Below are 27,669 nucleotides of genomic sequence, written 5' to 3'. Positions count from 1 at the left end.
TCTCTAACCATTCACCAAATTCATCATCTTATGCTCCAACGGTTTCACAAAAAAGGTATCAAATTGAGAAAATATCAAATATTTCACCAAATTGAGGATCGCTTGCACCTTTCAACAATTTGCTGTGTATAACCGTTGAGTGTGGACTACCGGACGACCAACCAAACGTCTGGTAGGACGTCCTCCCAGATGACTGCTTCAAGCAAAATTTTGTGAAAAATTTACACTGAGAGGTCGACCCCTTGGTCAACCACCAACAATTAATTGCTCTGCTTCCTTGAAATGTCCATATCTGCTCAACAAGTCCACCATAAGAACATAGTGATCCGTGTCTGGTTCAATCCCATAATTTGTTTTCATTTTCCCAAATTCTCTTTTATTTATTTATTTATTTATTTATTTTAAGAGAGCTGAAGTCATGAAATCTATAAATAATTCCATGTTTTCCAACTGCTAGATTTTGGGTTTGTTTTACTTTTTCAACTCAGATCTGTTTCTAACAAAAGAATGGTTTCTCTACTGATTGAGCAATTTTGCAGTTGAAAAAAAAAAAAAGAAAAAGAAAAAAAGAAGGCTGCTAATGGATCAGATTTGATCTGAATCCAATCCAAATTCAATAAGGAGAAATCCGATCGAATAATCCAAAAAGATACCAATTCAAAAATCTGATAGTGAAATATTATTGTTATTCGATCATTAATTCAATCCCCAAAACATCTGTGAAAATCAAACATAGCTAAGAGAGTTTTAGAATGATGAGTTTTGTCAAATTTACATGACTATTGTGTTATGTGATGGTGAGAGATAGCTTTCAAGATTAGAAGATGCCACAAGGAAGAGAAAGAGGCTTGTGAATGCCATACGTTGAGGACCATTTGATGATCTGTTTTAAGCGAGACTTGCCTCTATTTTTGCTTCCAACATTGCTTCTTAAAAATCTCGTCAATGGCAGTGGAAGCTTGTCTGTCTTGCTCGGACTACTCAACATGGGTTTTGCTAAAATCTCTCTCTTGGCTCTCTTGAAATGATCATAGCCAAACACCATCCATTCTCTATTGAAAAAGAGAAGTCAGACCAAGTCTCCAAGATGCTGCAAAAACAAATTCAGGCTTTATCTCTTTCCGATCGATCAGCCGGTCGTCTTCTCGGACGTCCAGTGTTTTGATGAAAGCTACAGTATTCCACTGTTGGAGTGACTGATATCAGATTGAAGAATTTGTCTTTTTTTTACTCAGATTTGATGAAATTTTTTATAAACCGTTAGAGATACTCTTAGTGAATATTTTGGGTAGCGCAAATACTGAAAGAATTAGCTTTTGCTAAAAAATTCCGAAAGCCACTTATTTGTCATCAGTTAAAAAAATAAAATATCACTTTTACTTTTTTCACTTACAAAAAAAAATAATTTGGCAACTTCCCAGACATATTAACTTCTTAAATTTCTAAAATAATCAAAAATCACTAAAAAATCAATTCCAAACCCACCCTCGTCTTGTTTGGGGAGTTTAATTTTATCTTATAAATCAAAAGGTCATTAAAAAAAACAAAAACAAAAAACCAATAAACTATACAAAAAAATTAAAAAATTTATTTTCTCTTTACTTTTTGTACAATTTTTCGTAAAAAATCATTTCAAACATATTAATTTTTTTATCTCATATTTTAGTCAAAAAATTATTAAAATAATCTATTTCTAAACGAGATCTAAATCACCCTTGCAACAAGTGTCAAGTTTTCTTTCTTAACGAGACTTTCAAAGACAGACATCTATAACCTTCTCTTTTAAATTGAATCAATTGTTTCATTCTTGGATCACCACAAAGAATGCTATCTATCATCACTATGACGGTTTAATACAACAAAGCTAGCCCAATTGACCAGTCTTTGCCCTCCTACATTAAAAGGTCAAGGTTCGACTCTATCCACCTGCCGGTGGGTCTTCTCTCCCACTTTGGGAGTGTGACATTCAATTGATAAAAAAAAAAAAAAAAACTTGTAGTAAATAATTTGAATAAAAACCAAAGGATGAGCAATAATGCATATTCAACTTTGTTTCTTAAATTTAACTAGCAAAAAATTAGGAAGCCAATTTTTATGTTTTTCGTGTGGAAGTGTGTGGCAGGCAGCGATGGCAAAGAACTTAAACCTCAAGCTGCAACTCTCAATCCAACAGGGCAAGGAACTACTGAACACATCTCTTCCAATTTCGAAGTGGATGCTTCTAAAACTATCAAACACTTCATTTCATTCGAAGATTGATTCAACATGTACAGACAATATCTATAACCATACGAGAACTCAAACACAGTTTTAATCAGAATTCATTCTTTTTTTAAGTTGCTTGTACCTGAGCCATTTAGCAAAATCTGTATATAGTGAGGAAAATGAAAATGATTTTTGCAATGCTACAACCCTTCAGAGGAAAAAAAAGAATCGAGTCTCCTAAAGCAAAAAAATACTTTTCCTAATGCAGCTGCATAATAAAGAGATGTTTTGTCAATTATTGATCAGCATGATAGCTACATATTATTGGATGTAGAAGAGTGGGCAATTGTTATCCTTCAGCAGGATAAGATACAGATGATTCTTAGGTTTCTTTTTAAATTCTACTTGATTCTTTGAGATTTAATTTCATATCACATAAATGGAGTGACAATACATCATATCATTTTCACTTACATCTTATGGAACAATCATGGAATACTAAAATGAAGACATCAGAAACCAGATCAATGATGACAAAATAAAGCTTACCAATTCAGTGAATTTTTTGACTCCCGAAGTTTTGCGCTGTGCGAACTTTCTATCTCCTCCTGCAACATTTAGTTAGTTCAATGTTATTGCTTTCTCCTTTAAAACACCATGTCTAAAGTTAACAAAAAAATATAGAGGAAAATTCTTATTAACATGCAATGTATGGGAGGAACTGAAAGCAGGGTGTACAACTAATCTAAATCCATCTCTGAAATTCTCGTTAAAAATAAATGAAACTTCTTTCTCTATAGAATAAGAAAAGAATGTATTTGGTGGAAAGCTAAAGGTGGCATGGATTGGAGAATAGAGAACTGTTTGAGATGGTTTGATTACACTTAGACCGATTACTAAACCAGTGTAGAGGAGTGATTTTGGTCCAAGTTGAAGGTCAAAAAAGATAAGAGGCAGGAATGAACACTGTCAGGAAGGATGTGATTGCCTTGGATTTAATTGAAATATGGCTTTAAAAGATCACCAACTATGAAGATGGATCCACATATCTGACCTCAAGGAGTTGACTTTAAAGCCAATTGAGTTGAAATGGCGTGTATTTGCAAGGAAAACACTAATTAAAAAATATTGTTGGCATGGATAAATTTAAGTTGCATAAAAATGAAAACAAATAAACTAGGCAAACAAAATTGAGACATACCTTGCATGACCTGAGTAGAGGCTGCAAGAAAGATGATCTGAAATATGTAATCGGCTTTCCAAGTGATGTTCTATCCCACTCTGCTCAAATAAACCAAAAAAATATTTTGTTAATTCATCAGTTATGCTGGTATAAAATAGGAAATGAGCTACATAGTCTACTCAAATTCTTACAATTAAAATAAAGAATTAAGTAATTTAGAATCCACTGTAAGTCCTGCCCTGGCATCTACATAAGGATTCTTTGTGCACATCAAATATTTTATCATCACCGCCATGGATTTTAGGAAGGAGAAAATGTTGGAAATAAACATGATCCAAGTTTACCGAAATTTCAGTTGACATACTGTCATCACCATCTGCTCTCAAACCTCGCACGTTAAGTTTGCCCAAAAGCTGCAGATTTGATAAATTCGTATACCGATTAATAACAAAAGAATTGATTTGAGACCAAGCCAGTATCCAGTGATATTCATCCTCCATCATACCTTTTCACATGGAGACAAGTGAAAAGGTCTACAATAACATTATGTGCTCCAACAAAAAAAATATTCGAAATAATAAACCAGGCAAATTTTGGAAATCATCCAATAATGGGATTAGTTATGAGGCTGCAAAATGACAGGATGACCTCAGATCTTAGCAGCTCTTAGCACAGATGTATAACATAAAGTAGATGGAGAAGAAAACCTAAGCTACACTATGAGTTTGTGGTAGTGAATACGAGATTATGTCGGATTAACAATAAAGTTCGAATTAGAAGTAATGAAAGCACTTTTAAAACAAAATAACAATCAGTAGGCCAAAACAACTCTTTCCAGCATACTGCACCTAGATTATACAGATAGTGAACTTCTTAAGGTGCATCATTTAAGGATACAAACAGAAGAGAATGGACTGACATGGGAATAGCCTCAAGTTGCACTGGCATGAAATAATTAAGAATCCATCAGATAATTAGTCATGTAAGAAGGGACTAATTATCTTATTAAAAAAAAAGAAGAGAAATAAAGACATTAGGCAAAATTGCTTTACAGGGACAATGTAAAGGGAAGTATTCAACCAGGGGTAAACAATTTATAATTTCCGGAAAATAAGCGGGCTCAGACAACAGTTTTTTTGGGAAAATAGAGCCATACACACCAGACTATCAAGTTTTATTGGTGAAGTTATACCTCGAATGAATAGGAACAATTTTGCTTAAGACAGAACCCATAGTTGAAAAAGGACTACTATTACTCTGCTCAACTCCCTTTTCCAAAATAAGATATTAAGGAGACTGCACATTGATTAATAGTGAAAATCCAATAGCAATTCAGATCCTCAGCTTAGATCCCTTCAACTCTAAAGATGGTAAAGGTAATGATGGAGTGAAAGGATAACGAAAGGAGAAGGAAGTGGACAACATTGAGCCACTGAATACCTGCAACAATTGTTTATGTATAAATTTACTAAGGTTTTTTAAAGTAGATAAATAAAAATTATTATAGTAGGAGTGCACTAGAAAGGTGTAAAAGGACAATAGTGTACGTAATGTACTATACACAGTGAATTATTAATAAATTATAATACATCTCAAATACAATTACAAAATCTTTTGAGTGGTAAGCTGTTGATTGATGAATAATTTATTTTGGTATATGTGTACCTCGGAAACGGTTGGTACGGTTGCAGGATTGAATTCTTCACAATGATTTGGATCAATTGGAACACATACATGACCTGGAAAATAGTTGAGGAAATTAATAACAAGAAAGAAGCATTATCCTAATACTAAGAATCACCCTATGGCTAAACAAGTATACCAAGCCCAAGTGATACTAAAGAAGAAGCATTCATGACTTTTTCCTAACAAAATGCAACTCAAATTCTTATCTTGTAACAAACATTCACTTTTCCGCTATTCTCAAGAATTTTATACTATAGCGAGTGAAACTTTCAAATATGATGGTTATTCCTATATCACAAATGATAGATACAAACCTGTTTTGGGGTGTATGCAGAATGGTGCTTTCAACAAATGGTTCATATGTTTTGAAACCTGAGACATAACCGAATAGGTTCCATGTAAAGAAGTGAACAAAATGTAGAATTCTATTCAAGTCCTAAACAGTGCACAATTTTCAACCACACATGATGGAAGACCATAAGCAACATGTAATGGTAAAATATTCTATAAGAACTCATATCAAGCCTAGGAAAAATAGATAAACAAAAGGAGGGAGAAAGAGGGAAGCATTCTACAAACCTCCATATCAAGCCTAGGATACGTATAAGAGAAAACAATCTCTTCAACACACCTGCGAAGCCCCTGTGCCTGAAGCATGTAATAGGATAGTACAAAATTATTTTTATAAGCTACAAGCACTGCATAAGAGGACAAGAAAATGCTTAGCTTGTAACTTTGACATTAATGCTCATACAAGGACACATACATTGCCAAAGTCAGACTCTTGGAACTCAAGAGATGGTGAAAAATCTATAAACTCAGTGCAAGTATTCCTTGGCACAACAAAATTACTAGGTTAAAGTAGTCATTGCAGTAAAAAAAATTCACACACAAAAGATAAATGCTTCAGCATTCATAGCAAGAGATACAATCAACAAAATACAATGGTCTAGTCTAGGCTAAACAATTTAAAATAAATAACCAATGTGTCATTTAGAAACAAAGGTGTCCACCACGAAGTCTGTTATTTTGTAGATAGGATGCTTTTGTATGAAAGTTGTTTTGCACCTTCTGCTTCCCAGATTGTAGCATATGTTTTAGTTGTCCTCATTGAACAACATCAATGCTTCTTTTGAAATGGAGGAAAGCCTGTTTTCCTGCCACTTTCCCCGAAGCTCTGAAGTACTAGCTGCAAAGTTTACTTTTAATTACATACTAATGGTTGCAGGGAAAAATAACATCAGATCAGAGACAAAAATAATAATAATAAATAAACAAATAAATAAATATAAAATCGAATTCCTGTATATTCATCAAGAATCATCTCCTGGATCTTCTCGAATCTCTCCTCAATTGAAAGAAACTTTTGATTGCCAAGAAATTTCCCCTCAAAAAAATCTTTTAAAACATCAGAGTATGATCTCCTGCAAAGATTGAAGAAACTTGGTGGACAAAATATTAAAAACAGACAGAGAAGAACAATAGTATAAATTAACCGCTTACGCAAGGAAAGGATGGAGTACATGAGCCATTAAAGAAACGTTTTTATGACTATTCTCATTGCCCTGAACCAAAAGTATGATAGTTTTCATTACCCTTACACTTCATGATATGAACAATTTTCCAACAATCATATGAATTCAGGAACAGAAATACACAACCTTACATACGCAGAAATAATCTGCAATAGCCACCCTCTGTTCATTATTCAACCTGAGGATTGATGGCAATAGATTCCAAATGTTCAAAAGTCATAATACTAGCAAAGCAGAGAACAGAAATTGGGCTGCTTGGTATTATTTTTCACTTATGCATTTTTGTTTTTCATGTTCTCAGAAACAAAAACAATTAAAAGTTCTAAGATGATACTTTTTCATTTTATGCATTTTTGTTTCCATGTTCTCAAAAACAAAAACAAAAACAACTAAAAGTTCGAAAACACTATTGTTTTCATTTTTGTGTGAAAACAATTTAAAAAGTTTTGAAAACAACTTTTTGGTTTTTACTAAAAAGTATGTTGGTTTAAAAAATTAAAAAAAAATAAAAAATATTCCCAAGAACAATTTCCAAAAACAGTTTGCCAAACAAGTTTACGTGTTTTCCATAAAATGACAATACAAAACAGAAAATGAAACATGACTTCGATTAATGATTGGGGGGAAGATTGACCAATGGATCTTCTTTGGTGATACCAAACATGCAACTTTTCAATTATGTGAGGCATTTTACCTTCTTGCTTTCCCATCACAAACCCAACAATGGACACCTCAGCAGCCACTGTACACCCACAAGATGTGGTTGAATCCAAAGTCATCTGCATTAGAATTCAATGACAAGTGAAAGCCTAGTAAAAATTTAAGCTCCACCGACGGAGCAAGGAATTTACTGTAGGGGCACCTATTAATTATAATTTCAAAATTTTTCTTCCCCAATCAATAACAATAACATAATAATAATTTTTCGAGCTAATATTAAATATTACAAATTAATATTCATTACAAAAAAGTTTTTAATTTTAAACTTTTACAATTGACCCCGACGAGTTTTCATCTTTTGAAATCTTTCCATGATAGTATCATTGTCAATGCCATAAAAAATCTCTCTCGATGTAGTTTGTAGACAACCAAGTTATCATTCATTCATTCATCACCCATTCGGTTCCGCAACCGATTCTTCACAATATTCATAGCTGAAAATACCCTCTCAGCAGTAGCAGTTGCAACAGGCAAGACTAATGCTAAAGTCGAGCAAATACACCAATGGATATATTTTGTCTTTTCTAGTCTCCACCATTTTCTTAGCAAGATCGGCAATTCCATTCAATCTTGATAACTCATTACTGGATAGCATGTCAATAATATATGTATCAAGTTGATCATTAAGTACTATGAACTCCATTGAAGAAAATTCTTTGGGATAAAATTCGGCAAGTTGAATTAACTTTTTCTTGTCAAAACTAGAGAAAGAGTTAGATGGATTCAAACATGCCACACAAAGTAACAACTCAGTATTCGACTCAGTGAAACGAGCATTTAGTTCTTGAATTTGCATATCCAAAACAGTGTAGAATAACTCAGCGCGATAGTGATATAAGTTTGTAATTTCTTGAGCATTGCGTCTTTTTCTCTCTCGAGCTACAAACATATCATCCATTTGGGGAACCTCAATTTCATGCTTTTCACAAAAAGACAATATCATCAAGTAAAGACATCCACCCACTCTCCCTCATCTTTTGGAATCGTACTTTAGAAATTTGAACTAAATTCATGGCATTAACAATATCTTGATCTTTCTTTTGTAGCACTTGTGATAACTCACTTGTAATAGCCAATATCGTTTTCATCAAATGAAGGTTGAATACAAACTTAAATGATTGAATTGAGTCCAACAATACATTTGCTTCTGCTCGTTGTTTTGAATTTGAACCATCCTCCGAAATCATTTCAAGCACATCAATCACTGTTGAAAACATACCAGCCAAGCTAACTAAAGCACCATAGTGTGAACCCAAACATGTATCACCAGCACGTTTAAGATTAGTTTCTTGATTTAAGCCTTGCCCACTAGATAGCTCTCCAGTATTAAGTGCCTCAGCAACTTTTGCAGCTTGCTTCTCCCTAAGAATATCTCGACGTTTGCATGATGCTCCAACAACATGCACCACATTAGAAACCAAAGTGAAAAGTAAAGCAATTTAATCATGATTCTTTACCACGGCTACAAGTGCCAATTGCAATTGATGAGCAAAACAATGAACGTAAAATGCACAAGGATTCTCTTTCAGTATAAGCGTTTTACGACCATTGAACTCACCTTGCATATTACTAGTCCCATCATATCCTTGACCCCGCAATTTGGAAATACTCAATCCAAGTCTGGAGAATAAATTTTCCACAGCTTGTTTGAGTGAGAAAGCATTCGTATTAGCAACATGCTCAATACCCAAAAAGCGCTCAATCACTTCGCCTTTTTTGTCCATATATCGTATTACAACTGCCATTTGCTCCTTGATTGATATGTCACGGGCTTCATCAATCAAAATAGAAAAAAGTGCATCACCAAGATCTCTAATAATCATATTGATAGTTTCAAATGCGGCCACATTTACAATATCTTTTTGAATATTAGGAGATGTCAACTTGAGATTTTATGGAGCATTGCTCAATGAAACCACTTTGACATCTTCATTATGATCAACAAGAAAATTGAGAAGTTCAAGAAAATCTCCTTGGTTACTTGAATTTTCAGATTCATCATGCCCACGAAACGCGAGACCTTGTCTTAGAAGAAATTTGACACAATCAACAGATGCATTCAAACAGGTTTGATACTCAATTCAAGCTTGATCAGATTGTTTGAAAAAAATCATTTGAATATGTTGATTTTGATTTAACAAGTCTTGACATTTACTCAAAGCTTGATTGTGAGCACTATTGGAACCTCCAATATGAGTCTGAATTTTTTCTTTTTTCTTCCAATTTGAGAAACCCTCACCAACAAAAGAATCACCACTAGCTTGATCTCCAATATCGGGTTTGAAAAAATAACATAAACAAAATGCTGCATCTTTTGCTACGCTATACTCTAACCAATTAAGAAATTCACTAAACCAAGCCTGATTAAATCGTCGAAGTTTTTGTCTAAATGATTTTTGTGGAAAATTATGATCACGAGGTTGACAAGGACCTTTTTGTAGATATGCCCTACGAATTTGGTCTCGATCATTAGCATTATAGTCCATAATCTGAGGCCGTAGTCCTAGATCTGCAAGAAAGTCTACTAAGTTGATTTCTATGCGACTTTGTTTTGCGGTAGAATAATTATAACTTCTTCTTGAGGAAGAGATGAGTCCAACTTTGATTTTCTTATGAAATATTTTTCCATGACTGTTTTAAAAAATAAAAATCAAAATAAAAATTCATAATCAAAATCACAAACCCCCACAAATCAAAATCTCCAATTTTAATACAAATCCAAAAATTTTAATTTAGCACAAATTACAACACATAAAATTTCTAATATACCTATATTATAACAAATGAAAGTCCCTAATTTAAATAACAAATACTATAAATTAATATTTTTAATTGTAACATAAATCAAATCTCTAATTTTAGCACAAACAACAACAAACCAAAATCCCTACTTTTAATATAAATCACCACTAATTAAGATTTATAATTTTAGCATATCAAAATCTCTTATTTTAACATAAATAATAACAAATCAAAATTTTTTACAAATCAAAACTTAATAAATAACTATAAATTGATACTCATAATTTTTATTTAAAAAAAATCATAAATAAAGTTACTTGTAAACAATGAAGAGAAGATACCAAGGTTGTAGTGTGATCCCAAATCTGTGTTGTGTGATTCTAATATGGTGAATCACGAGTTGGTAAATTACAAAGCAACAAAGAGAGATAAAGGGAAAAAAAAAAGTTTTCACACGAATCAAAAAAAAAAAAAAAGTAATTAGATTGGAGTTATGTCAATGGGTTTGGGTGTGTGTGTTAGTGTTAGTGTTTGGAAATTGTGGCCTTGTGTGCGTGTGTCAGTTTTTTTTGGGTCAAAGTGGGCTGGGATGCTGTGTATATAGGCACAAACAAACCTTAAAAAAAAAAAAAAAAAAAAAATTTCAAAAGTCAGGGGGCGCACATGACCCCCCCGGCCCCCAAATCCCTTCACCCCTGCACATAATACATAACTGAAAAGTACGTATGCATGCATATGTGCATAAACAAATGCTAAAGATCTATGCTAACATTTGTATGAGTCAAATTTGCAAACTTTTAAACGCAATAATCCTCAAGCCACAACAATTTTCCAAATGCTAAAGTTCATACAATAAGATATAGTTTTGGTAATTTGATTAATCAATAATAAAGATAAAGTGTTAAATTCTTTCATTAAATGGAAAACGCCAAGGAACATGTTTCCTCCATGTAAAGTGTATCACAAGTAAAAATATAACGAACTTATGTAAAAGCATATAAACACAACTAAATTAATAGCACAAGAACAAATTCAACACAAATGCAGCATAACATTATACAAAAGACATAAAAATCATATATACTACTTGAAAACAGTTCACTCTCTGAATGATTTATTGTATACAAAAAAAAGTAGTCACTAAACATTCATCTGGTAGTAACATGCTTCATCACTGGTAATTGTTTGTGTTTTTGTAATGGTATTTAGATCCTGCAAGAGATACATACAACCCAGCTAACCTTTGAAAAGGAGACATGAGAATATAAATGCATGATAATCCAACCTCTGGGGTCAGTATCAATCACTTTAATGGTGTGGGTGATAGAGATTAGAGGCGATCGATCGTTGACCTCTAGGAAGATGGTAGGCACTTCAATGGCCTGAGATCATCGAAGGTGGAAGAGAAGAAGACCAAGACAAGTTTAGAGAGAAAAGGGGTAACAGTGAGAGACCTTGAACACTTAGTGTATGTTATGTGAATGCTTGTTGCTCTTGTTGTTGTTATTGCTAGCTACTGCACTTATGATACCGTTATATAGACTCCAGGAGTTTTGGAGCCCAAACAACCTCAAGACAAGTGGCGAGTTCTCCTCGACTCGACAGGAGGGTGATATCAGCCTTACTAGCTGCGTCCTATGATTCAGGTCCTTGGGAAGGTTGCACATAGGAGCTGCAGTTGTAGGTGTGATATCTTGAGAGGCATATCATATGTGCATCAAATGTAAGTGTAAGGTCAACGTCACTTTCTCTAAGCCAGGTCAAAGGAAGAGCTGTCACTGCAGGGAGACAGCTACACAACCTTGATGTTCTCGAGGTCTTAGCCTCCAATCCATAATCCTCCAATGATCCCAAGCGGGAGTGCCTAGGTCCTACTCCCAACCTAGGCAGCCAAGAGGGCGGGTGCATGGGTGAGCCAAGGGCTCATCCTAAGCAGCTAAGTAAACATAGGTGAGCTGAACATAGGTGAGCCAAGAGTCTGACTATGTTGTTATGGAGCTGGGGTGAGTGGGTAGAGAATATATTTCTTGAGTTATGAAGGGCCATGAAGAGCTCTAGGTGAGCCAGCTCTATTAAAGTGAGTTGTGGCCTTGTTTTCATACTTGGTGGTGTGCATGTCCCCGCTTAGGCTAGGCGTACAACCCCAAAAGGTCTACCATGTGGATGTGTGATGATGATGACATATTCATCGTGGTGCCTCAGGGGTCTGCCACGTGGATGTGTAGTGGTGCTGACGTAACGCCCATAGGGCTCGTCATGTGCCAAGCATAATATAGATACCCACATTAATGCCCCCTGTACAGATATTCTCTTGAGAGTATCTGTACATGTATGACAAAGATGTCGAAAATATAACTCATATAGTTAATAAAGTTTGATTTCTTTTGAATTAAAATGAGAGATACATTTTAATTTCATCTGGCATGAACCGACCGGAGGAAAATGTGGGCTTGTTGGGTGATGACCTCATTCCACGGGATCTCTATTACTTCACATGAGATTTCAGCTTCGTTCCATAGGCACCAAATCCGCCTGTCATTCTTTCCATGCTGCTGGGCGGTGGGTTCATAGTCTTGGTGTTGGAGTAGCCCATGATTTTACTCAGAAACTGGGCTTCACTTTCTTTATTTTTTGTGTTCGTAATGATAGCGAGATTGAAGCGTCCATAAGAGTGTACATGCATGTAGTGTTGGAGCAAGTTAGGGCGAGCGGCGCCCTCAATGTTGAACAAGAGGATGTTGAGCGGAGTGTTGTAGGGAATGCTTGGCTGAGCGTTGTTGGAAGTGCTCTCTTCCGCTATGTTGAGATCTACAAAGTTCTCCATGTCCCATCAAAGTCCCAAATCTTCATTTGGGTTTTCCAACGATGCTAACATGATGAAGATGTGGTGGTTTAGATCTCTCTCTGTCGTTCTTTGCGAGAGGATGTCGGATCCTCTCGAAATGTGGGATCAATACCTAATTTGCTTGGCAAGTGGATCCCTGGAGAGTGAGGTTGCCTTCTTGGTTTAGCAAAAACCAAGTGTGGGACGGTGGTATTGTGTAGAGCTCTGGAAACGTTAATGCCTTGTACCATCCTCTTATTTTATCCCAGAATTCTTCCGGTACCTCTACGACTGTATATGTGGATGTTGGGTGCTGGATCCAAGGGGATTCGAATAACAGATCTTGGAATTGCCAAGGAGGAATGGAGAGCATCCTTCGAAAGAACTTACACACCGGGCGGCGGCGACGGCGGCGGTGAGTAGGAGTGGAGTTCGAAGCTCTAGAGTTGGAGCTCGAAGCTCTATATTTTGAACCTCTTTGGTTTGGAGCCTTGTTCACTGGCTGCCAAACGGTGTTATCTCGATGTCCCTCTCTTCTGGAAGCCATTTAGAGAGAATGGGTTGTTGAAGTTGAGAGGAAAGTGTTAGCAATTGAATATGAATTCGCTTGCATTTTTTGTTTTGTTGTGTTTGCTCTCTTGTAAAGGGATTGCATCGGGAATGAGCGATTCCATGGAGAGGACAACTCACCAATTGAAGTTATAGCTGTTGGTTTAGAGCGAACCATTAATAGCTACTGATTTGGAGCTGCTCATGGTAGCTTGTGATAGCTTTTGTAGTTATTAGCAAAGCAACTTTTTGGAGAGTTTAAGGCTTTTGCAGTTTGTTTTTAATGTTTTTACCAAGCAAAGAGAGTTTTTGATTGGTTTAAGGATTCCTCCTTGGGAAGGTACATATTCATGAATCATACTTGCCAAATCGCAACAAGTAATTGTAGACACTCCATTTTTGACCGTTCTTACGACTTGGGCACCATCACTTGCACACCCAATGATGAATGTATATGCTTGTTAAGTGCTTGAAAGCCCTTAATGGAATGCCACAGCTCTGAGTCTCAAAACCCTGCAAACCTTGTGCCTTGTTTTTGCACCAAAACCCCAGCCTTTCAAACCTGAAAAACTTGGGACCTGCAGGCCCATTTTTGTGGGCTGCCGGCCATCCCTCTTGGCTGCCAGCCACCCTTGTGCCTTACAACCCAAGAGTGTGGCCTGTCGGCCACAAGTGTGTTTTGCAGATATTTTCTGCCAGTTGTGTCAGCTGTTTGCACAGATGCTTGCATCCACTTACACGTGTATGGATGGATATTTCTGAGGAAGTGGCCTGCTTTTCTATAAATATAGAACCTCCTCTCCCCTTTTTGAGGGTTAGAAAAATTAGAACAAAATTAATTTTCTCTCTCTACAATTCTCTTTATCTCTTTTGAAATTTCTTGAGCTTTAGCCTATACGCTCTTAACCAAATCTTCTCATCTTTGAGCTGAGGTACTTTTGAGCCTAACTTGAGCTCTTGAGGGTGTGTTTGAGTTGAATTATTGCTTAAAAGTGTTCTTCTCTTCAAGAGGTATGTTAAAATCCACCTACTTCACCCACTTAAACCTACTCCACTAAACCTAACCCACTACACCACTACCACCTCACCTACTCCACTAAACCTTCACCCACTTAAACCTACTCCACTAAACCTAACCCACTACACCACTACCACCTCCACTTCACCTACTCCTTACCTACTACACACTCACCCTCTTATATATATAGGAATCATGAATCTTGTAATCTATCTATCAAGACATCAATCAATAATACATAAATTCTTACATGGTATCAGAGCAAGGTTAAGAATTTAATATTTTTTCGCTTCACCGGCGGGCGGCAACCTCGCCTTGGCCGCCCGCCGGACCTCAACCTAGTCCGCTAGAATTGTCTACTACATACCTACCTCCTCATCATATCTTCATAACATCTCATTCTATCCTCCTTGAGTTTGCGGGGGGCTGTTAGAATTTACCACTCACCTACTACCTCCACTATCTTTCTCCACACCTACCACCTCCACTATCACACACTCCACTACCATCCACCTCCACTATCACACACTCCACTACCATCTTCTCCTCTATATATAGGAATTGTAATATACAGAATACCACAATCAATTGTAATATATCTACATCAATCAATAATACATACATAAATTACATAAATTCTTACAAGGTATAAGGCTTTGCTTGATTTATTGCTTTGGTTGCTTCTTTTCTACTGTTTTTCTACTATTTTTGGGTTGTATAAACTCTGTTTTTTTAGGCTGAAACTTATGGTTTAAGGCCTTAAAGGGTGGAGAGGTGGTTCACCTTTCTTTCCACCTTACTTCTCTAGTCTTTACCCTTGTGTTTCCCACCTTTACATTATTATTTTTTTGAGCTTTTAAATACTGATTTTCAGAGTTATTTCAGTAGCTAAAAACATGTTTTGAAATCCAAAATTAGAGGGGTTAGCTTCCCCTCCTTGTGTCTTGCTTACTAGCTTGCCTAGCTCCATGTTGTAGCTTACTATTTTAGCCATTTTTATCTTAATTCCAGCACTTCTTTTGCATGTTTTAAGACTGTTTTAGGTGTTTATTGCATTTATGCTTTGTTTTGCATGCTTGTAGTGTAGTTATCCTCATAAGTTTGGTGTTTTAGGCTTTAGCCACCAACCTATTTGAGTTAATAACATTTATTTATGGTTTTCCATACTTGTTTTTCACCTCTAATCACCTCTGCAACCTCCCTCCTTTCTTGGCTTTTGCTTTGCTTTAAAAGTTGGTTCAAACTAGTTGCTTGTTTAAAGCTTGAGATTGAGGTCTTATGCTTAATGGTTTAATCCCCTTGGGGGTTCATTACCAATGGCATGACACTTCTCTCATGCCTAAAACAACTCTTGGCTTGATACTTCTTTCCATTAGTGGACTCAAATCTCACCTTTGGACTTAATGAATTAAGGAATGGAAAGGTAATTAAAATGGAATAATAAAACTTGGAACTAAAAATGATGCAAGATAATAACTTGGTTTGGGTTCAATCGGACGTTAATTGAACCCTTGAGTCTTGAGTCGTTATGAAAGCGGTTCAAGAGTCATTGTCAACCATTTCCCTTTGATCATTCATGATAGGGAGGAGGTTTGAGAGTCTTTATTTGTTGCATTTATTGAACTTACACCATTTGGTTTATAGGCAATCATGCAATGAAATTGCATTCATTGATGGTTTGTGAACCAAGTTTACTACTCCTTTGAGCTATTCAAATAATAAGGAGATGTAAGTTGTGCAAACAAACCCTTGAGAATACCCTGTTCCTGCTCTGTTTGCTTTCTGTTGCAGCAGGAAAATCCAGTCATCAGTGGCCGGCAGGCCACCTTTTGTGGATGGCAGACCATCATTTGTGGCCGGCAGGCCACCACTTCTACCCTGTTGGCCACCTCTGCAAAACCAAGCAGTGTGCTTTTTTTGGCAAAACAGAGTTGATTTGAGTTGAAAAACAATGCAAGTGTTCTATTGTGCAACAAAGGCACCTGGCAGCAAGACAGTGACCTTTTTTAGGTGGAAATTCGTGCATGCATAAGCACTCCTCGTTTACTGAGGCAGATTAGAATAGGGTAGTTAGCTTAATACTTCTCTCATATTGTATTCAAGTTGTAATTAGTTAATTTGTAATAGCTAGTTTAATTAGTTAGTTAATTGTTGTAATATTTAATTGGCTAGTTTAGTTGATTATTTCATTTGAATTATAATTCGTAGTAATTAGCTTAGCTAGTTAGTTCATTCGGACCCTCCTACGCAAAGGCACGATTGTAATAATGTGTATGTCTTCCAACCCCACGTCTTTCTCCCTTTTATTTACTTGCTTATGATGGTTAGTTTAGAAGCATCATGTTTTATTTAGCATATTCCATATATGCATCCACTTGTATTGCATGCATTGAGGCTCGGCGCATCATACTAACTTGCATTATTAGTTAAATACTTCTTTGAATACGTGTTTAAACTGCATGCTATCAAATTGATTCATATGCCATATTAGTAGCTGATGCATATCGCATACGTTGCATTAGTCATATTGCATCGGTTGGAATCATGCGTTGTTATTCTAACTCTGTCATCTTTTTTGACTTGGAGTACTAGTTGAACTTTTATTGCTTTAGCATATTGCATGAGTGTGGTTGTTGCCATGTCAAAGCGTGTTCACCATGAGGCTAATTGCTTAAATGATAAACTGTTTGAATGCCTGTGGATGAAGGCTAATTGCTTGACTTGGGATAATTTGAGTAATGTTCCTATGGGATTACTTTTTCAAATGGCACATTCGCAAACTCTTTTCAAAAACAAACATGAAATCAATTGCCCCAAATTTTTGCAAATAGTCTACACTTATATGTGTGTCACATAGTAATGTTAGTCTAATAAATTGAAACAAGAGCATATAATGTAGATAAGAATCACATCATGATTAGTAAAGGCCGATCTTTGATCAGGCGACTGAGGTACTAAATTCATGACTTTCCCCTCTCATACCTAAGTTCCTGAGCTGAGACAACTTTGGTGATGATGGACTAATGGCCTTTGGCACGAGTCTTGGGTTTCCTAAATTTTCTAAAAATGTTTAGGTGGCGACTCTGAAATCTGGCAAAGCAGTCCATTTTTTGCATTTTATTCAAAACATCGTTTTTCCAAAAAGAATTGTCGGATTTGAACTCTTTTTATGTTTTCACTGTTTCATATTGTACTTGTGAAATCAGATTCAGAACCACAGGTAGAGTCCGAACTGTAGGGCTTCTCATTTTTCGAAAGGGGGCACGAAAAGTCGAGCTACAGTAAGTTTCATATTCATGAATCATACTTGCATAAAAAAAAAAACCTTTGTATAATGGATAAAAGGAGAAGACAGATATATATATATATATGTATAAAGGTTGTACCTTCCCAAGGAAGAATCCTTAAACCAATCAAAAACTCTTTTTGCTTGGTAGAAACATAAAAAATAGACTACAAAAATCTTAAACTCTCCAAAAAGTTACTTTGCTAACAGCCACAAAAGCTATCACAAGCTACCATAAGCAACACCAAATCAATAACTATTAATGGTCCGCTCTAAACCAACAGCTATAACTTCAATTGGTGAGTTGTCCTCTCCATGGAATCACTCATTCCTAACGTCTTCATAAAGTTGAAAAAGTTAATAAACTCACCTCCTCTTTCCCGATGCAATCCCTTTATAAGAGAGAAAACACAACAAAACAAAAAACGCAAGCAAATTCATATTCAATTGCTAACACTTTCTTTTTAACTTCAACAACCCATTCTCTCTGAATGGCTTCCAGAAGAGAGGGACACCGAGATAACACTGTTTGGCGGCCAGTGAACAAGGCTCCAAACCAGAGAGGTTCAAAATATAGAGCTTCGAGCTCCAACTCTAGAGCTTCAAGCTCCACTCCCACTCACCGCCGCCGCCCGGTGTGTGAGTTCTTTCAAAGGATGCTCTCTATGCCTCCATAGCAATTCCAAGATCTGCTATTCGAATCCCCTTGGATCTAGCACCCAGCATCCACATATACAGTCGTAGAGGTATCAGAAGAATTTCGGGGTAAAAATAAGAGGATGGTACAAGGCATTAACGTTTTCAGAGCTCTACACAATACCCACACTTGGTTTTTGCTAAACCAAGAAGGCAACCTCACTCTCCAAAGATCCACCTGCCAGGCAAATAAGATATTGATCCCACATTTCGAGAGGATCCGAATCAACATCCTTTCGCAAAGACCGACAGAGAGAGATCTAGACCACCACATCTCCATCATGTCAGCACCGTTGGAAAACCCAAATGAAGATTTGGGACTTGGATGGGACATAGAGAACTGCGCAGATCTCAGCATGGCGGAAGAGAGCGCTTCCAGCAACGCTCAGCCAAGCATTCCCCACAACACTCCACTCAATATCCTCTTCTTTAACATTGACGCTCGCCCAAACTTCCTCCAACACTACATGCACCTACACTCTTACGGACGTTTCGATCTCGTCATCATTACGAACACAAAAAATAAAGAAAGCGAAGCCCAATTTATGAGTAAAATCATGGGCTACTCCAACACCAAGACCATGAACCCACCGCCCAGTGGCATGGAAAGAGTGACGGGCGGGATTTGGGGCCTATAGAACGAAGCTAAAATCTCATGTGAAGTAATAGAGATCTGGTGGAATGAGGTCATCGCCCAACAAGCCCACATTTTTGTCTGGCCAGTTCACGCTAAATGAAATTAAAATGTATCTCTCCCTTTAATTCAAAAGAAATCAAACTTTATTAACTGTATGAGTTATATTTTCGACATCTTTGTCATATATGTATAGACATTCTCATAAGAATATCTATACAGGGAGCATTAATGTGGGTATCTATATTGTGCTTGGCACGTGGCGAGCCCTACGGGGCGTCACGTCAACACCACTACACATCCACGTGGCAAACCCCTGAGGCCCACAATGAGTTGGGATTGTATGCCTAGCCTAAGCAGGGGCATACACACCACCAAGTATGAAAACAAGGCCACAGGTCACTTTTATAGAATTGGCTCACCTAGAGCTCTCTATGGCCCTTCATAACTCAAGAAATATATTCTGTATCCATTCACTCGAGCTCTATAGCAACATAGTTGGACTCTCGGCTCACCTATGTTTACTTAGCTACTCAGGATGAGCCCTTGGCTCACCTATGCACTCACCCTCTTGGCTGTCTAGATTGGGAGTAGGACCTAGGCACTCCCGCTTGGGATCATTGGAGGATTGTGGATTGAAGGCTAAGACCTCAGGATCGTCAAGGTCATTTAGCTGTCTCCCTGGAGTGACAACTCACCCTTTGACTTGGCTAAGAGAAAGGGACATTGACCTTACACTTACATCTGATACACATATGATACGTTTCTCAAAATATCATACCTACAACTGCAACTCCTATGGTGTAACCTTCCCAAGGACCTGAATCATAGGACACAGCTAGTAGGGCTGATATCACCCTCCTGTCGAGTCGAGGAGAACTCGCCACCTGTCTTGAGGTTGCTTTGTCTCTAATACTCTTGGAGTCTATATAACGGCATCATAAGTGCAGCAGCAATAACAACAACAACAGCAACAAGAATTCACATAACATACACTAAGTGTTCAAGGTCTCTCACTGTCACCCCTTTCCTCTCTATGCTTGCCTTGGTCTTCTCCTCTTCCACCTCCGGTGATCTCAGGCCATTGAAGTTCCCAAAGGTCAACGACCGATCGCCTCTAATCTCTATCACCCACAAATAGCAACTGTCATTAGAGGCCAGCAGTGTAGGCAAACATCAGCTCCTGAGCAGCAATATCTAACATCGTCATAATCTGTTATGTCTTGGGTGGGAAATGTAACTCAAGTGTGTCAAATGAACAGTAAGTTGTGTTCGTATACATCAGATTACAACTTTTCAAAAGCCGATCAACTTACTACATCAAAAATAAGCTGCCTCTCCACTGGGGTGAAACCATTATCACAACTTGTGCATAAGCATGCCTTTTTGCAGGCTGCAGAACAAAGAGAGAAACAACAAACAAAAAGCTTAAGAATCCCCAAATTAGCAAGATGGTGAAGAATTGTAATTTAGGTAACAGAAAAATAGGAATCCCATAATATAATTCCTACCCATCAATTAGTGAGTATTGAGTAACACTACGACTTAAGAACAAGTGCAAGATAAGGCCTATGATGAAATCACTCAACCTACTGATAACATGTAATATGGAAGCACCAAAAAAATCAATATGACATTTGTTATGCTTTAATCTTTGAAATTAATGATCCTCTACACTTTACTTAGAGAACCTAATAAACAACAATAAGATCAAGTGATAAAAATATGGTTACTTGCAAGCGTAAAGGCATCGCACATGCAACATTAAAATTACCCACAACACTCAATCTAGTTGCATTAAACTTTAGTTGGTGTGAAAATGAAGGTATTTAAATCTTACATCCACACTGTACACAGGCCCAATATTTATTTTGACTGGAGACTTTTCTTTGATGGAATTTTCCAGTTCAGACACACTGTTGAAGGACTAAAACCTCAGGTATATGTCACCATCCAATGTAAAAGAGAACTCTCTCCATCCAAAGTATGATTGGTCACACGCAGGATGCTTCCTATCTATAAACATATGGTTATCGAAGAAACATTAAAAATTCAAATAGAACAGGTGCAATAGAGGGTGCAAGAAAAGGGTTCAATTGAGATTACCATTTCTGTAAGAGATCTATTTAAATATATCATCATGTGGAAAAATCTTCCCTGCCACAAATAAAAACTAAACCGTTTAAAAGGAATGACAACAAATTAGCAACAATTGAACATCAGACCTTGTTGGGTTTCTGCTCCATGTGAGGAGCAATGCATGCGGAAGCCCTTGGAAGTCAAAGAAAGCTACAAATTGAAGAAAAATAGAGGCTACGAAATGCAGCTGGAGATTTTGTGCTAAATGAGTCGACCAAGCTACTCTGTGTAGAGTGGCTGTGTATGGTGGCTGTCGTCAAGCTTGTCAATGGCTTGTCAATTGCCAATCTTGACTTTAGGCTCTCCCATTTGTGTATAAATATGGGATGAGTTTGGTGGAGCAAGTGAGTGAGGAAACCAAGACAGCAAAATGAGAGAGTAAGAGAGATTGTCCCTCTATGTAAGAGAGGGTGCTCTCTCGGTGTGAGAGAGGGAGCTGAGTGTGAGTTGAGTGAGGATGAGTGTTCCCTCATCTTCCATTGTAATCTTTTTGTATTCTGTCCATCTATAGTGAAATTTGATTACTCTCCCGTAGACGTAGGTATTGGGCCGAACCACATTAAATTTGTCTGTCTCTTTGTGTATGGGTTGGTTTGGTGCATGAATGTATCCTGGACGGGATCCCCCGGATCCCAATAGACTTGTGATCACTCATGTGTGATCATAAGTATACCAACCATACTGTACCGGAGGGAGGGGAAATATCCTCTGCTTTCCGTACTCCTTGGAACGTCAAGCTTCTCGTGACGGCGTCTATCTCTGCAACACAGAAATGGTGAGCTGCTCGGCAGTGGTGTGCCGGATAGACCCTCCGACGATCAAGTCAGACCACTGGAGGAAGAAGAAAGCTATCAGAGAGAGAGAGAGAGAGTGTTAGTGATAGAGTGAATTTTGCATACCTCTAACGTTCCTCCTTCCTTCTATTTCTAGGCTGGCCATGCAGCCTCAAGATTGTGCGCGCACTACCTCTGCTGTCCTTCCCTGGACAGGTGACAGTGCTCGCCTCTCACCACCTTACGCGTGTAAAGGCTTAGTCCTCCCACCAGTACCCGCAGAACTGTCCAACGGTATTGATGCGTGCGTGGAGCAGATGTCCTCTCCCTCACGCCATTGGCCCAGGTGGCACACCTAACCGGAGTACCACGATCGGCCTATCCCTTGTGGAGAACTGTCACCACATGCACGCAACCGAGCTATGTGTCGCCGGCCTGCCCTTTTGGCAAAGGGGCCAAAGGGTGATGCTCATGACCGGGCTGATATTGACCGGTTTGTTGTGGCTTACCGATTCCGAGGCATGCCCGCCTCCATCCGTTCTACCTTCATCCGAGGTTATCTGGAATCTGTCCATCTCGGCTAACCGTTCAAAAGGATGCCGGCCTTTGCTTCGTCCTCGGTTTAGCTCGAGCTACTCGTAGCCCGGTCTCGCCACTCGACTGCGTGCCCTGCCAAATGTCTACAAGTCACAGCTCGGCCGGGCGTAGTTCACGCCTGGTCTGCCGATCTCCTTGACCGAGCAAAACAGATCCACCGGCCGTCTCAGTAGAGGAAATAGCGCGGCGCTGTGAAGTTTATCACGACCGGCACTATCGTAGCTCGGCCGTACTAACGGTGCAAATCTCCCCTCTCAATTGCCCCTTAATTCCATCGGTGGCAACCTGATTGGGATTGCTTCATTCTTGTGTAACTTCATTTCAGCTCAATTTGTCTTTAAGCTTCATGATATCTCGGCCAAGTTTTATCACTTTGTTTCCAAGGCCGTGCACAGCTTGACCCAATATATGGCGCTCCAATGACACAATTTGCTTCATTTTTGCATTTGGTGGAATAGGTGTAGGGCCAGGCCTTCACTTTTCCAAGGCCAAACAAATTTTGTAATGGAAATACTTGGTGAGTCCCATTTAGAAACCTTGCTCGTGCATGAATTCAACAACGAACATATTAGTCAATGTGTTTGTGCTTTGAGGGTCCCACCACGAAGATTTGAAAACAATCTAATACTTTGAGGTAGAATTCCATTTCTAACTGAACTACTGCTATGTTTTCAATAAACTGAAAACAAATCATCACCACCGAGCTAACAACAAGCCGAGCAATGGGCCGAGCAAAAGTAATAGTTGATCAATTGTTGCTAACAATAGTCATCCCACATGCAAAGTAATCAAAACAAATGAATATGCAAGGTATGACCGTGCAAGGAATTCAAGGCGGGGCCCAGGTCTTGACTTTTTGAAAGCCAAACCAATTTTGTAATGAGAATGCTCGGTGGGTCCCATTTGAAAATCTAGCTCCTGCACTAATCCAATAACAAACATATTAAACATATTAATTAATATGTTTGTGCTTGGAGGGCCCCACCATAAAACTTTGAAACAATCCAATGCTTTGATGTAAAATTCCACTGGTGACCGAGCAACTTTCTGTCTCAATAAACCGAATTAAAAAATACCCACTACCGAGTTATAATTTTGCATCAACTCACAATTCCTCAATTCTGAGACCGAGCTAGGAACTGCGCACATAGCCGAGCTATAATTGCTTCGTGCCCTCCACCGAGTTATGGACTTCACTTGCTAATTTTGCAACCGAACATACCGCTTATTTTTCAACAGTTGAGCCAATTGCCTTTAGGTAATAACACTTGCTCCAAAACCGAACTAACTTCCTTTAGCTCTACAGCGGAGCTAAGAATGTTGCCCCTGGCTAATAACCGAGCTACCTCAAAATTATCATCTCGTGGCCCTCTACAACCGAGTAACCAGGCTATTTTCTCAACAAAAATTTTTAACCGAGCTCTATCGGCCAATTCCGCTTTAGAGTGCGCTCGCCAAGAGAAACTTCTAATTTTCATGAGGAATTTGCAAATCCTAGGTGACATCCACTTTAAGCTAGCCAAGGAGGGGATAGAGCCTTGGGGCCGATTTGATTCGAACCCCTTTATGTTTACCTTGAACTAGCCAAGTCTTTGTGTTACTCTTTTTTCTGGAGCTTTGTGCAGATCTCAAACAAATCTTCAACTTTTATCTTGCCGAGCAAAATCTACTTTTAGGCAAGGAATGCATGTATTTGAACAGAACATCAACTTTTTTGGTCGAGCTAAATCATCTCGGCCAAAAGCCTTAGGAGTTGATCAAAACATAAAAAGTCTTGGCCGAGCTAAATCATCTCGGCCAAAAATCTTCGAAGTTGAACCAGTGATCAAAAAGCCTTAGCCGAGCTAAATAATCTCGGCCAAAAGTCTTGGGAGTTGAACATATCATCAACTCTTTCGGCCGAGCAACATCTGCTCGGTGGAGATCCAAGTTGAACAAATCATCAACTCGTTTGGTCGGGCAACATCCGCTCGGCCAAGCTATGAGTTGAACAACTCATCAACTCGTTCGGCCGAGCAACATCCTCTTAGCGGAGCTCTGGGTTGAACAAATCATCAATTCGGCTTGTCGGGTAAGGTCACCTCGGCCAGGAAAGTTGAAGTTGAACAATTCATCAGCTCATTTGGCCAAGCAACATCCACTCACCAACTTTTCGAGCTGAGCAAATCATCAACTCATTTGGTCGAGCATCATCCGCTCTGTGGATAATTCCAAAGTTGATAAAATCTATCAACTATCCTCTTGTTGAGCAAAGATCTTTTTGGCAAGATCAAGTCATTGAGATCAACCTTACTGCTTTCCCCCCAGTCTGGGCTCCTGCTTTAAACTTACACAAGCAAAGCAGTGACCCAGACTAAATGGGATGCCCCTAGACCGTGTTCACTCTTCGGTTGAAATTCTCTTCGACTGAACAAATCATCAGTTTTTTGCTGAAAGTTGGCAAGCAAAATCGGTTTGGCAACTTCTTGGCAAGCAAAATCAACTTAGTTCGGCGTGGATTTTCAACGTTGGTGAGCAAAGTCAGCTCAGCAACTTACATCTTGGCAAGCAAAATCAGCAAGGCAACTTGCTTCTTGGTGAGCAAAATCCGCTCGACAAGGAACTCCAAAATTGGCGAGCAAGGTTAGCTTGGCAACTAGCATTTTGGCGAGCAAAATCCGCTCTGCAAGGAACTCCAAGGTTGACGAGCAAAGTCAGCTTTGCAACTTGCTTCTTGGCGAGCAAAATTCGCTCGGCAAGGAACTCCACGGGTGACGAGCAAGGTCAGCTCTGTAACTTGCTTCTTGGCGAGCAATAATTCGCTCGGCAAGGAATTCTAAAGTTGATTAAAACCATCAACAAACCTCTTGCCGAGTAAAATCCATCCGACAAGGAATTCCAAAGTTGATAAAATCATCAACCCGTCCGGCAAGGAGTTCCAAAGTTGATAAAATCATCAACAAACCTCTTGCCGAGCAAAATCCGTCCGGCAAGGAATTTTGATCTTTCCGTCAAAATGATTGTTAGTTGCCCACAGGACCGCACTAAATCCGCTTGGCGAGGCAAAAATACAACAATTCTCAAGAAAATGGTTTACTTGTTTCATTGCGCCAATGGCAAAAAAGGTTACAAAATAAAACCAAAAACAAAACTTTAGATTGGCAGAGCTTGATGTTCTAGAAATGGATCAGACATTTACAAACTGCGAGTTTTATGCCCCTTTTCCTCGGTCTTCCCACAAACGGCGCCAATTGTACGGGGGGGGAAATATCCTCTGCTTTCCGTACTCCTTGGACGTCAAGCTTCTCGTGACGGCGTCTATCTCTGCAACACAGAAATGGTGAGCTGCCCGGCGGTGGTGTGCCGGATAGACCCTCCGACGATCAAGTCAGACCACTGGAGGAAGAAGAAGGCTATCAGAGAGAGAGAGAGAGAGTGTTAGTGATAGAGTGAATTTTGCATACCTCTAACGTTCCTCCTTCCTTCTATTTCTAGGCTGGCCATGCAGCCTCAAGATTGTGCGCGCACTACCTTTGCTGTCCTTCTCTGGACAGGTGACAGTGCTTGCCTCTCACCACCTTACGCGTGTAAAGGCTTAGTCCTCCCACCAGTACACGCAGAACTGTCCAACGGTATTGATGCGTGCGTGGAGCAGATGTCCTCTCCCTCACGCCATTGGCCCAGGTGGCACACCTAACCGGAGTACCACGACCGGCCTATCCCTTGTGGAGAACTGTCACCACATGCACGCAACCGAGCTATGTGTCGCCGACTTGCCCCTTTGGCAAAGGGGCCAAGGGGTGATGCTCATAACCGGGCTGATATTGACCGGTTTGTTGTGGCTTACCAGTTCCGAGGCATGCCCGCCTCCATTCGTTCTACCTTCATCCGAGGTTATCTGGAATCTGTCCATCTCGGCTAACCGTTCAAAGGGATGCCGGCCTTCGCCTCGTCCTCGGTTTAGCCCGAGCTACTCGTAGCCCGGTCTCGCCACTCGACTGCGTGCCCTGCCAAATGTCTACAAGTCACAGCTCGGCCGGGCGTAGTTCACGCCTGGTCTGCCGATCTCCTTGACCGAGCAAAACAGATCCACCGGCCGTCTCAGTAGAGGAAATAGCGCGGCGCCGTGAAGTTTATCACGACCGGCACTATCGTAGCTCGGCCGTACTAACGGTGCAAATCTCCCCTCTCACATACTTATATATCTATATATATCATTAGGCATAATTTTACATTTGATAGAGCAAAAAATTCACATTTATTCCACATGAACCTAGCATCTCAAGAATTCAGTAGACCCAACAACAAAGATATTCGACTAAAATTGTAAATTTCTTTGGTAACTAGTATCAATGATAAAGCCAATTCTATATTTTATCAAAGGAATCTAATTTACAATCACTAGCCAACCAGAGATAGACATTAATAAAACTTCATAATTCATGATTACCATAATAAACTTTGAGGTAATTCGTACTGAGTCCATCTGGAATAGTGTTGCCTCGTGGTTGTTCAGGCTCACATATGTTGTCAATTAGCATGTCCTCTCGTCCTTCCTCTCTTGTCATTTTTTACTTCTAAGATTTTCCCCAAATCAAAAAGGCAAAGTTTTCAGCACTACAGTTTTACTTTCTCATGAAACAAACAATAGTAGAGTAATGTAGATATGCATACATAGAAACCTATACATATACATAAATGAAAAAGGTGTATTATCGAAGAATGATACTTACGAACGACGTGCTTGAACTGGCGAAGAGCAGAGCAGGTGGAGTTCGAAGCGTCGCGGGTTTGCAGAGATACGAAGAAAATGGCGGGAGCAGGATTGCCCACGTGGAGACTTTTGGCGGGACTGTATCAACCAAAAGGGGTCCCGCAGTTAGAAAAAAATAAAAATAGAAGGGTAAATTATAAGGTTTATGTTTATTATAGTTCTTCTTTCATATTTTGAAAATTATATCTCACTCCTGTGGTTTAAAGTTTTATTACAGACTGTCCCCTGAGGTTTAAAATTTCATAACAGTTCCCCCTCACCGTAATGATCATCATACATAAAATTAAATTAATAGGCGGTCAATGTAATTTCTCAAATGTAAGAGGGGA

The 27,669-nt window shown here is 38.7% G+C and overlaps 1 pseudogene across 1 annotated transcript; it reads right to left on the bottom strand.

Moving 5' to 3' along the window:
• Positions 1-666: 666 nt before the first annotated feature.
• LOC114269830 (uncharacterized) lies at positions 667-27,408 on the bottom strand (annotated as a pseudogene). Its single transcript, XR_014349117.1, has 17 exons — positions 27,300-27,408; positions 27,017-27,143; positions 21,185-21,235; positions 20,919-21,094; positions 20,395-20,471; positions 7,327-7,388; positions 6,733-6,787; positions 6,578-6,639; positions 6,386-6,498; positions 6,143-6,233; positions 5,654-5,722; positions 5,389-5,446; positions 5,054-5,127; positions 3,580-3,801; positions 3,407-3,486; positions 2,755-2,813; positions 667-1,184 (listed from the first exon to the last, which is right to left on the bottom strand). The product of XR_014349117.1 is annotated as an uncharacterized LOC114269830 (transcript).
• Between the last annotated feature and the right edge of the window lie 261 nt (positions 27,409-27,669).

Source organism: Camellia sinensis, chromosome 13 (genome assembly GCF_055761805.1).
Source record: "Camellia sinensis isolate YWXY chromosome 13, ASM5576180v1, whole genome shotgun sequence".
NCBI lineage: Eukaryota > Viridiplantae > Streptophyta > Magnoliopsida > Ericales > Theaceae > Camellia > Camellia sinensis.
This window is presented reverse-complemented; position numbering and strand designations above follow the sequence as displayed.